Here is a 12,010-nt window from a genome sequence, read left to right on the forward strand (position 1 = left end):
ATTCATAAGCTCATTCATTGACTGGAGAGCCAAGGAGTGATCAGTAAGACTCGTTCACCTTTTAACAGTCCTATATGGCCAGTGAGAAAGTCTAATGGAGAGTGGAGACTAACAGTAGACTATCGTGGCCTGAATGAAGTCACACCGCTGCTGAGTGCTGCCATCCTGGACATGCTGGAACTTCAATATGAACTGGAGTCAAAAGCAGCCAAATGGTATGCCACAATTGATATCGCTAATGCATTTTTCTCAATCCCTTTGGCAGCAGAGTGTAGGCCCCAGTTTGCTTTCACTTGGAGGGGCGTTCAGTACACTTGGAATTGACTGCCCCAGGGGTGGAAACACAGCCCCACCATTTGCCATGGACTGATCCAGACGGCACTGGAACAGGGTGAAGCTGCAGAACATCTGAAATATATTGATGACATCATCGTGTGGGGCAATATAGCAGAAGAAGTTTTTGAGAAAGGGAAGAAAATAGTCCAAATCCTCCTGAAAGCCGGTTTTGCCATAAAACAAAGTAAGGTCAAGGGACCTGCACAGGATCCAGAGATCCAGTTTTTAAGAATAAAATGGCAAGATGGACGTCGTCAGATCCCAATGGTTGTGATTAACAAAATAACAGCCATGTCTCCACCAACTAGCAAAAAGGAAACACAAGCTTTCTTAGGTGTTGTGGGTTTTTGGAGAATGCATATTCCAAATTATAGTCTGATCGTAAGCACTCTCTATGAAGTGACCCAGAAGAAGAACGATTTCAAATGGGGCCCTGAGCAACAACAAGGCTTTGACCAAATTAAACGGGAGACAGTTCATGCAGTAGCCCTTGGGCCAGTCCGGGCAGGGCAAGATGTAAAAAATGTGCTCTACACTGCGGCTGGGGAGAATGGCCCTACCTGGATCCCCTTGCAGAAAGCACCAGGGGAGACTCGAGGTCAACCCCTAGGGTTTTGGAGTCAGGGATACAGAGGAATCCGAGGCCTGCTATACTCCAACTGAGAAAGAGATATTGGCAGCATATGAAGGGGTTCGAGCTGCTTCAGAAGTGGTTGGTACTGAAGCACAGCTCCTCCTGGCACCCCGGCTGTCGGTGCTGGGCAGGATGTTCAAAGGGAGGGTCCCCTGTACACATCATGCGACTGATGCTACGTGGAGTAAGTGGGTTGCACTGATCACACAACGGGCTCGAATAGGAAATCCCAGTTGCCCAGGAATCTTGGAAGTCATTAAGGACTGGCCAGAAGGCAAAGATTTCAGAATATCACCAGAGGAGGAGGTGACGCATGCTGAGGAGGCCCCACTGTACAATAAACTACCAGAAAATGGGAAGCAATATGCCCTGTTCACTGATGGGTCCTGTCGTATTGTAGGCAAGCATCGGAGATGGAAAGCTGCTGTATGGAGTCCTATACAACAAGTCACAGAAACTGCTGAAGGAGAAGGGGAATTGAGGCAGTTTGCAGAAGTAAAGGCCATCCAGGTGGCTTTAGACATTGCTGAACGAGAAAAATGGCCAGTGCTCTATCTCTGTACTGACTCATGGATGGTGGCAAATGCCCTGTGGGGGTGGTTACAGCAATGGAAGCAGAACAATTGGCAGCAGAGAGGCAAACCCATCTGGGCTGCTGCATTGTAGCAAGATGTTGCTGCCCGGGTAAAGAACCTGGTTGTAAAAGTATGTCATGTAGATGCTCATGTACCCAAGAGTCAGGCCACTGAGGAACATCAGCACAACCAGCAGGTGGATCAGGCTGCTAAGATTGAAGTGGCTCAAGTGGATCTGGACTGGCAACATAAGGGTGAATTATTTATAGCTAGGTGGGCCCATGACACCTCAGGCCATCAAGGAAGAGATGCAACATATAGATGGGCTTGTGATCGAGGGGTGGACTTGACCATGGACACTATTGCACAGGGTAGCCATGAATGTGCAACATGCGCTGCAATAAAGCAAGCCAAGCGGTTAAAGCCTCTGTGGTATGGAGGGCGATGGTTGAAATATAAATATGGGGAGGCCTGGCAGACTGATTATATCACACTCCCACAAACCCGCCAAGGCAAGCGCTATGTGCTTACAATGGTGGAAGCAACCACCGGATGGCTGGAAACATATCCTGTACCCCATGGCACCTCCCGGAACACTATCCTGGGCCTTGAAAAGCAAGTCCTATGGCGACATGGCACCCCAGAAAGAATTGAGTCAGACAAGGGGACTCATTTCCGAAACAACCTCATAGACACCTGGGCCAAAGAGCACAGCATTGAGTGGGTATATCACATCCCCTATCACGCATCAGCCTCTGGGAAAATCGAACGATACAATGGACTGTTAAAGACTACACTGCGAGCAATGGGTGCTGGGACATTCAAACATCGGGATACACATTTAGCAAAGGCCACCTGGTTAGTCAACACTAGGGGATCTGCCAATCGAGCTGGCCCTGCCCAATCAAAACTTTTATGCACTGTAGAAGGGGATAAGGTCCCTGTAGTGCACACAAAAAGTATGCTGGGGAAGACAGTCTGGGTTATTCCTGCCTCAGGGAAAGGCAAGTCCATTTGTGGGATTGCTTTTGCTCAAGGACCTGTGTGCCCTTGGTGGGTAATGCGAAAGAATAGGCAAGTCAGATGTGTACCTCAAGGGGATTTGATTTTGGGTGAGAATAGCCAATGAACTAAATGGTATGATGTTAATTTCTATATAATACTGTATGTCATCACTTTTATGGTTGCTATACACCATATCAACGGTATTTCAGTAAGAATCACCCAGATTAATGAAGAATGAACTTTCATGAAACCGAGCAAAGTGCAGCAGTGATGGAACCATAACTGGCTTCAGCATGCAACAATCCAATACCACACACCATCTCTCCTGCCCAGAAGGACTGTTATGACAGATGGAGCCCAAAGTCATGGACTAAATGAACTCAACGGACATTTTAGAGGGATGGCCCATAGACCAAGGGAATGATATCTGTGTGTATATTTCAAAAGACAGGGAAAGTGGTGGTGATTAACTGAGATGTATTAGAAAGGGTAGAACCTGGGCATGACGTAGATGGTATAGAATAAGGGGTGGATACTGTCCTGGTTTCAGCTGGGATAGAGTTAATTTTCTTCCTAGTAGCTGGTATAGTGCTGTGTTTTGGATTTTAGTATGAGAATAATATTGATAATACGCTTATGTTTTGGCTGTTGTTGAGTGGTTTTTACACTAGTCAAGGACTTTTCAGCTTCCCATGCTCTGCCAGGTGCACAAGAAGCTGGGAGGGGGCACAGCCAGGATAGTTGATCCAAACAGACCAAAGGGCTATTCCATACCATATGATGTCATGCTCAGTATATAAACTGGGGGGAGTTGGCCGGGGGGTAGCGGTTGCTACTCGTGGACTGGCTGGGCATCAGTCGGCGGGTGGTGAGCGGTTGGATCACTGTTTTTTTTTCTCTGGGTTTTGTTCCTCTCTCTCTCTCTTGTTGTTTTCCTTCTCATTACAATTTATTATTATTATTATTATTATTTTGTTCCAATTATTAAACTGTTCTTATCTCAACCCACGAGTTTTCTTATTTTTGCTCTTCCGATTCTCTCCCCCATCCCACCAAGGGGGGGAGGGTGAGCAAGCAGCTGTGTGGTACTTAGTTGCTGACTGGGGCTAAACCACAACATCAGCTTTAGCTAACTTGCTTTTGTTTGTTTTGAAAAAGTGCTAAAGAAGGTTTTAGATATCTAGAGTAGCATAAAGGCACCTAAATTCCACAGAAATTCAAAATTGGAAAAGCTCATCCCACCTGACTGTTAATGCTAAAAGAGGCTAACTTCTAACTTCTCTTACATTTCCTTGCAATTCTGGTCATGTATGGGCCCACAGAAAATTCAGTCTTCATATAAATAAACATTCAGTTTGTATATTATATTTTGCCTAGATTTCAGACCCTGCTAAGAACATCAAGACAGCTATATCAAAACCATCAGGCCCATTATGCTGTCGGTAACGGTGGCCTATGGAAGAGTTTAAGATACTGCTTCAAAACATTCGCCAAGCTTCGGGGGATTTGCAGCTCAGGGGCTTTGTGATATCTTTGATGTTTGATTGCAAAACACTAAGGAGCCACTAGGAGATCAGGGCCTGGAATTCAAACCTTGACCTGTTCCAAGTAAGAATCCTATGGAGGAGATTTATTCTCATTTGAAGTCAAATGATTTTAAAAAGAAGGATGGTTACTATCTTTTCCAGACTAGCCCAACAGCCTGAGCAGTTGGTATCAAGGTGGGAACTGTTGATGTGAATCCCCTCAGGAAATAGGAAACTCAAGTTCTCCCTAAGGATTGATCTATTGTGGTCAGCCATAGCCTCAGAGCTAATCAGGGTTGGGGTCCAGGCTGTAAACTGTGAGTGGGGGGAAGCATTTCACTGGCTTACTGAATAAGATTCCTAATTTCATAGAATCATAGAATGGTTTGGGTTGGAAGGGACCTTTAAAGGTCATCTAGTCCAACCCACCTGCCATGGCAAGGACATCTTTCACTAGATCAGGTTGCTCCAAGACCCCTCCAACCTGACCTTGAACACTTCCAATAATGGGGCATCCACAACGTCTCTGGACAACCTGTTCCAGTGTCTCACCACCCTCATCGTAAAGAATTTCTTCCTTATGTGCAATCCAAATCTACCCTCTTTCAGTTTAAAACAGTTGCCCCTTGTCCTGTCACTACAGGCCCTGGCAAAAAGTCTCTCTCTGTCTTTCTTAGAAGCCCCCTTTATATATTGAAAGGCCACAATAAGGTCTCCCCAGAGCCTTCTCTTCTCCAGGCTGGAACAACCCCAACTCTCTCAGCCTTTCCTCATAGGAGAGGTGTTCCAGCCCTCTGACCATTTTTGTGGCCCTCCCCTGGACCCACTCCAACAGGTCCATGTCTTTCTTGTGCTGGGGGACCCAGAGCTGGATGCAGTACTCCAGGTGGGGTCTCATGAGAGCAGAGTAGAGGGGCAGAATCACCTTCCTCGACCTGCTGGCCATGCTTCTTTTGATGCAGCCCAGGATACGATTTGCTTTCTGGGCTGCAAGCACACATTGCCAGCTCATGTCCAATTTTTCATCTACCAGTATATCCCCAAGTCCTTCTCTGCAGGGCTGCTCTCAATCCCTTCATCCCCCAGTCTGTATTGATACTGGGGATTCCCAGGTGCAGGACCTTGCACTTGGCCTTGTTGAACTTCATGAGGTTCACATGGGCCCACTCTTCAAGCCTGTCAATTTCCAGTGAGGCATGTGAATAAAGACATTAGTTCATCCTCAATATTTTCCTCTTGGTTGCTCAAAATGGCTCTGTACTCAGTACACTCTCATGGACTCTGAGGTCCATGAGAAAGTCAGAATCAGAGTGTAGGACTTCAAGATTAGCAACATGCTATTTGGCATTTCAAGTAATGTTTGTTTTTTAAAGACCTTTAATGAAAACAAATATTTTGCTTGTCTAGTTTGGACTCCAACCTATGAAAGCCCAAAGGCATTTAAGTATGCTTCTGCTGTGAGAATAGAATTATAATAAAATTATCACTTAGCTGCTGCAGCATTTCACGTGAAGTTCTTTATAAATATTAATCTAAATGATCTAACTTGTCACTAATTAAGTAGTCATTTGCATACAGGAAGTGCTACTTCATGGTATGCAGTGAGTGTTTAGCTCCATCCACTAGTTACATATACTATACAAGGAGCTTATTACCTACAGTGCTGACTCTGCCAAGAACTTCAGATCCACAGCTTGTCCTGCTTAGAATGCAATATCGAATCAAATAATAAAGGTCAACTTCAGAAAACATTTACCCATAGAAATAACATTAAATAACCATGCTGTTCCTCTTAATATCCATCGTGCTGTATTTTTGTGCAAGACTGAACTGAAATTCAGTTTACCTGTTGATATTTACCTCAGCAGCTGTTTTGAGAATTTCAGCATTCATTTCATCAAGTAAGTAAATATTTACTACTCTATTTCTCCCAAAGCAGCAATGGCTATTAAAGTGGTAACAAAGGAAGTTTTAGTATTTCTCCAGAAATGAATGCATCTTTAATTTTCCTCCCAGGAGTCACCTTACTATGAAAGGCAGGAAAAGTGATTACATGTGCTTTTAGGTAAATTTTCACATGTATCTACAACTTTGGGAAGCCTACTCTTTGTTAAGAATCACAGCTGTTGATTTCAGTGACTATCTTGTACTATTACAGCCACTGTTTCTGGAGAGGAGCAAAAAGTGAGAGGGAATTATAAATTGCAATTCCCATCAATATAGAATAGAATAGAATAGAATAGAATAGAATAGAATAGAATAGAATAGGTTTAGTTCAGTTGGAAGTGACCTACAAAGATCATCTAGTCCAACTGCCTGACCACTCCAGGGCTGACCAAAAGTTAAAGCATATTATTAAGGGCATTGTCCAAATGCCTCTTAAACACTGACAGCCTTGGGGCATCCACCACCTCTCTAGGAAGCCTGTTCCAGTGTTTGACTATCCTCTCAGTAAAGAAATGCTTCCTAATGTCCAGTCTGAACCTCCCCTGATGCTGCTTTGAGCCATTCCCATGCGTCCTGTCACTGGATACCAGGGAGAAGAGATCAGCACCTCCCTCTCCACTTCCCCTCCTCAGAAAGCTGTAGAGAGCAATGAGGTCGCCCCTCAGCCTCCTTTTCTCCAAACTAGACAAAGCCAGAGTCCTTGGCTGCTCCTCAAAGGACATGCCTTCCAGCCCTTTCACCAGCTTTGTTGCCCTCCTCTGGATGCATTCAAGGACCTTAATATCCTTCTTAAATTGTGGGGCCCAGAACTGCACACAGAGTACTGAAGGACCTAGTGGATGTTTCCTGAAGGACTGCACCCCCTGGAAAAGACCTGTGCTGGAGCAGTTCTTGAAGGACTGCAGCCCGTGGGAAGGACCCACATTGGAGAAGGTTGTAAAGGACTGTCTCCTGTGGGAGGGACCCCACACTGGAGCAGGAGAAGAGCGTGAGGAGGAAGGAGCAGCAGACATGAAGTGTTATGAACTGACAGCAACGCCCCCATTCCTCATCCCCCTGTGCCACTCGGGAGGGGAGGAGGTAGAGAAGTTGGAAGTGAAGTTGAGCCCGGGAAGAAGGGAGGGGTGAGAGGGAAGGTGTTTATAGATTTGTTCTTATTTCTTATTAACCTACTCTGATTAATTGGCAGCAAATTAAATTAATTTCCCCAAGTCAAGTGTGTTTTGCCTGTGACACTAATTGGTAAGTGATTGTACTGGTTTTGGCTGGATGTATTGGGTTTGCGTGGCAAGGTTTTGGTAGCAGGGGGGGCTACAGGGGTGGCTTCTGTGAGAAGCTGCTAGAAGCTTTCCCCATGTCCGATAGAGCCAATGCCAGCCAGCTCCAAGACGGACCCACCGCTGGCCAAGGCTGAGCCAATCAGCAATGGTGGTAGTGCCTCTGTGATAACATATTTAAGAAGGGGAAAAAGTTGCTGTGCAACAGCAGCCGGAAGAGAGGAGTGAGAATATGTGAGAGAAACAACCGTGCAGACACCAAGGTCAGTGAAGAAGGAGGGGGAGGAGGTGTTCCAGGTGCCAGAGCAGAGATTCCCCTGCAGCCTGTGGTGAAGACCATGGTGAGGCAGGTTGTCCCCCTGCAGCCCGTGGTGAAGACTATGTTGAGGCAGGCTGTCCCCCTGCAGCCCATGGAGGACCCCATGCCAGAGCAGATGGATGTGCCAAAAGGAGGCTGTGACCCCCATGGACAGCCCACGCAGGAGCAGGCTCCTGGCAGGATCTGTGGCCCTGTGGAGAGAGGAGCCCCTGCTGGAGCAGGTTTGCTGGCAGGACTTGTGACCACGTAGGGGACCCACGCTGGAGCAGTCTGTTCCTGAAGGAATGCACCCCGTGGAAAGAATCCATGCTGGATCAGTTCTTGAAGAACTGCAGCCCGTGGGAAGGACACACATTGGAGAAGTTTGTTGAGAACTGTCTCCCGTGGGAGGGACCCCACGCTGGAGCAGGGGAAGAGTGTGAGCAGTCCTCCCCCTGAGGAGAAAGGAGCGGCAGAGACACCGTGTGATGAACTGACTGCAACCCCCATTCCCCATCCCCCTGTGCCGCTCAGGGTGGAAGAAGTAGAGAAAATTGGGAGCAAAGTTGAGGCCGGACAGAAGGGAGGGGTAGGGGAAAGGTGTTTTTAAGATTTGGTTTTATTTCTCATTATCTGATTTGATTGGTAATAAATTAAATGAATTTTTCCCAAGTCGAGTCTGTTTTGCCCATGATGGTAATTGGTGAGTGATCTCTCCCTGTCCTTATCTCGACCCACGAGCCTTTCGTTATATTTTCTCTCCCCTGTCCAGCTGAAGAGGGGGAGTGATAGAGTGGCTTGGTGGACACCTGGCGTCCAGCCAGGATCAACCCACCACACTGGAGTAGAGTTAAATTTCTTTACAGTAGCTTGTATGGGGCTATATTTTGCATTTGTGCTGAAAACAGTGATGATAATACAGGGATGTTTTCGTTATTGCTGAGCAGTGCTTACACAGAGTCAAGGCCTTTTCTGCTTCTCACACCACCCCACCAGCGAGTAGGCTGGGGGTGCACAAGAAGTTGGGAGGGGACACAGCCGGGACAGCTGGCCCCAACTGACCAAAGGGATATTCCATACCATATGACATCGTGCTCAGCAATAAAACTAGGGGGGAGGGTGGCAGGGGGGCAGCTACTCGGGGACTGGCTGGGCATCGTTAGGTTGGTGGTGAGCAATTGTTTTCATTTGCATCACTTGTCTTTCTTGGGTTTTATTTTCCTCTCTCTTTGTTATTTTTTTTCTCTTTTCCTTACAATTTATTATTATTATTATTATTATTATTATTATTATTATTATTATTACTTATTTTTAATTATTAACTGTTTTTATCTCAACCCACGAGTTTCTTTCTCACTTTTACTCTTCCGATTATTCCCCCATCCTACCGGGGGGGAGTGAGTCAGCAGCTGTGTGGTGCTTAGTTGCCGTCTGGGGTTAAATTACGACAGTGATCTTCCTGTCCTTATCTTGACCCACCAGCTTTTTGTCATATTTTCTGCCCCATGTCCTGTTGAGAAGGGGGAGTGATAGAGCAGCTTGGTGGGCACCTGGCAGTCAGCCAAGGTCAACCCACCACACCCTTCTAGTATTTCACAAGTGTCTGTAGTACTGGGGCAGCATATTCACTGTGAATAATAAAAGATACAGAAAAAAACTTGTGAGATCATTCCTTTGAAGCTGAAATAAATACATGGTTACACACAGAGATTAATTATGAATAATTGGATACTAATGCACTGGCAATATGCATAGAGACTTTAATCCATTCAGATGAGGAGGGAAGCATGGATGAGTTGAGGAGGAATATTTTTCCATCTTAAAATGATCAAAGTCTTTTTGTATATTTGCAGAAATCGATGGAGACAGATGACAGTCAGTGAGGAGGAAAAGGGTGAGAATTTAAAATGAATGATGATACCAGATGAAATGTGATGAACACATTTTGTGGAATTTGTACTGGAGGTTATGCAAAAATTCTGCATAGTTTTGTAGAAAATATTAAACTCTCAGTGTCCTTATAATCTCCTTCTATCTCACTCTGTGGAAATCCAGTTGTTTTCAGCTTACAATACTACAGTTATAAAAATAGCACAATGTAAAACTAATATACATATAATAAAATGGTAACATTGGCCAGGGCCCGTTTAATAACTGATGTCGTGGTTTAACCCCAGCCAGCAACTAAGCACCACGCAGCCGCTCGCTCACTCCCCCTCGGTGGGATGGGGGAGAGAATCGGCTGAAACCAGGACACTGAGCAGGCCAATGCTCAAGCTATTCAGCTGGACTTTCTGTTTTCTTTGGGCTGTATATTTCTATTTCATTATTTATTTCATAGTTTCTCACTACCCTTTCTGAAACTCCTACACCAACGAGCCAGAGGTTCAGTCTTGGAGGAGAGAAATGAAGAAATAATGTGTTTGGGCCAGTTACGTATGTTTGTTAGAGAAGGAATAAATAATGTTTGTTTTTTTCAACCTTCCAATGGCTCTGTTAAATCTAAGAAGATACCTTTCTCTGCCAGAGTGCTCCATTTATTAAACAGCAAGGAAGACAATCTTGCACCATAAGACTAAAAAGACAGTAAATACCAGAAAATTTTCTACATACACCTTGAAAAGTGTTCCTGTGCCCTGGAGCTCTCATCCTAAAACATGGCACCACTGTCTGAAGCTGCTTCCACACAGGGATCCTAATGGAACCACAGCCTGGATTGTGTCTCTCCACAGACTCCTACTTCTTGGTTGACTGCCTTCTCCTATCCGGCAACTTTAGTCTCCAGTTATTATCTCCATTATTAAAAAGGATAAAGATTCCTTCTTCAGGACCTTTTCTCCCTCTCAGCCTTCACTCTAGTGATCTTTGGTTTCATTTTGCTGACAGCCCCTTACAGCAGGAACTGACTGTCGGAAGAGTATTGTTGGGGTTTGTTAGAGGTTCTTTTTTTTGGTTGATAATTTTTTGGTTGTTAATTTTTTTTTTAGTTAATTTAGTTAATATTTTTGATTGTTAATTTTGTTTTAAACTCATACTTTTTCTTACCAAGGGATTGTTTTATTACAGGTTATTATGCAATAATAAGCCTCAAGGCTCTTATATATGTGGGATGCTTTTGGCTGTTGCAGTTTCTCCCACCTCTGCATTTCTCTAGAAACAGGAAAAAAAGATATATTAGAGAATGAGAGTATAGTACAAATCTCACTGCTGAAGTAATGAATCACTGTAATTTACATATAGATGTGTTGTGGTTTACCCCCAGCCAGCAACTAAGCACCACACAGCCGCTGGCTCACTCCCCCCTGGTGGGATGGGGGAGAGAATCAGAAGGGTAAAAGTGAGAAAACTCGTGGGTTGAGATAAAGACAGTTTAATAGGGAAAGCAAAAGCCGTGTATGCAGGCAAAGCAAAGCAAGGAATTCATTCACTACTTCCCATGGGCAGGCAGGTGTTCAGCCATCTCCAGGAAAGCAGGGCTCCATCACACATAACAGTTACTTGGGAAAACAAACACCATCACTCCAAGTATTCCCCCCCCTTCCTTCCTCTTCCCCAGCTTTATATGCTGAGCATGATGTCATATGGTATGGAATATCCCTTTGGTCAGTTGGGGTCAGCTGTCCTGGCTGTGTCCCCTCCCAACTTCTTCTGCACCTGGCAGAGCAGGGAAGCTGAGAAGTCCTTGACTAGTGTAAACATTACTTAGCAACAACTAAAACATCAGTGTGTTATCAATATTATTCTCATACTAAAATCCAAAACACAGCACTATACCAACTACTAGGAAGAAAATTAACTCTATCCCAGCTGAAACCCGGACAAGAGGTCAGCGGAGGACATTAGCACACAGCTGAAAACACCCTTTCTATCTACACCCTCCTTTACTACTCCCATTTCAGCCACCTCAGCAAATCCTGCCAAATATGTATGCATTCCTATTATTGATCCTTTTAAACAGTAAACAGGCTGCGAGATGAGGTCACACTTTTCATCGCTGGGGGAAGGCTTGACAACAGAACCCTTGCCCCACAAAAGAAATAGTAATGCTTTTTTTGGCTTCAGTTAAACAAAAAAACCCCAAACTTGGGCGGGAGGAGGAGGTGTTTCCAGTTTATTCTGTGAATTTCCTCTGAAGTCAATGAGATGAAGTCAGTAATGTATCCAGGCTACAGTTCCGGAGTTCAGGTGTTAGTGACACACAAAAATACTTTATCCAATCCCTGGCCAAGTCACGTTTGAGGGAATGGGGAAGTGGGAGGGGCAGGCTTGTTTCCATGGAAATGCTTGTGCTATAATTAAACTTGGGTGGGGGGAGGGGGCATGGAGAAGGAAAGGAACCCCCCCACCCCCTTTTTGAGTGAGGGGAAAAAATGTAACTATTCACATCCTAGGTTGGAAAATCTAAGATTCCA

This window comes from Mycteria americana (assembly GCF_035582795.1).
Source record: "Mycteria americana isolate JAX WOST 10 ecotype Jacksonville Zoo and Gardens chromosome W unlocalized genomic scaffold, USCA_MyAme_1.0 Scaffold_33, whole genome shotgun sequence".
Taxonomy (NCBI): domain Eukaryota; kingdom Metazoa; phylum Chordata; class Aves; order Ciconiiformes; family Ciconiidae; genus Mycteria; species Mycteria americana.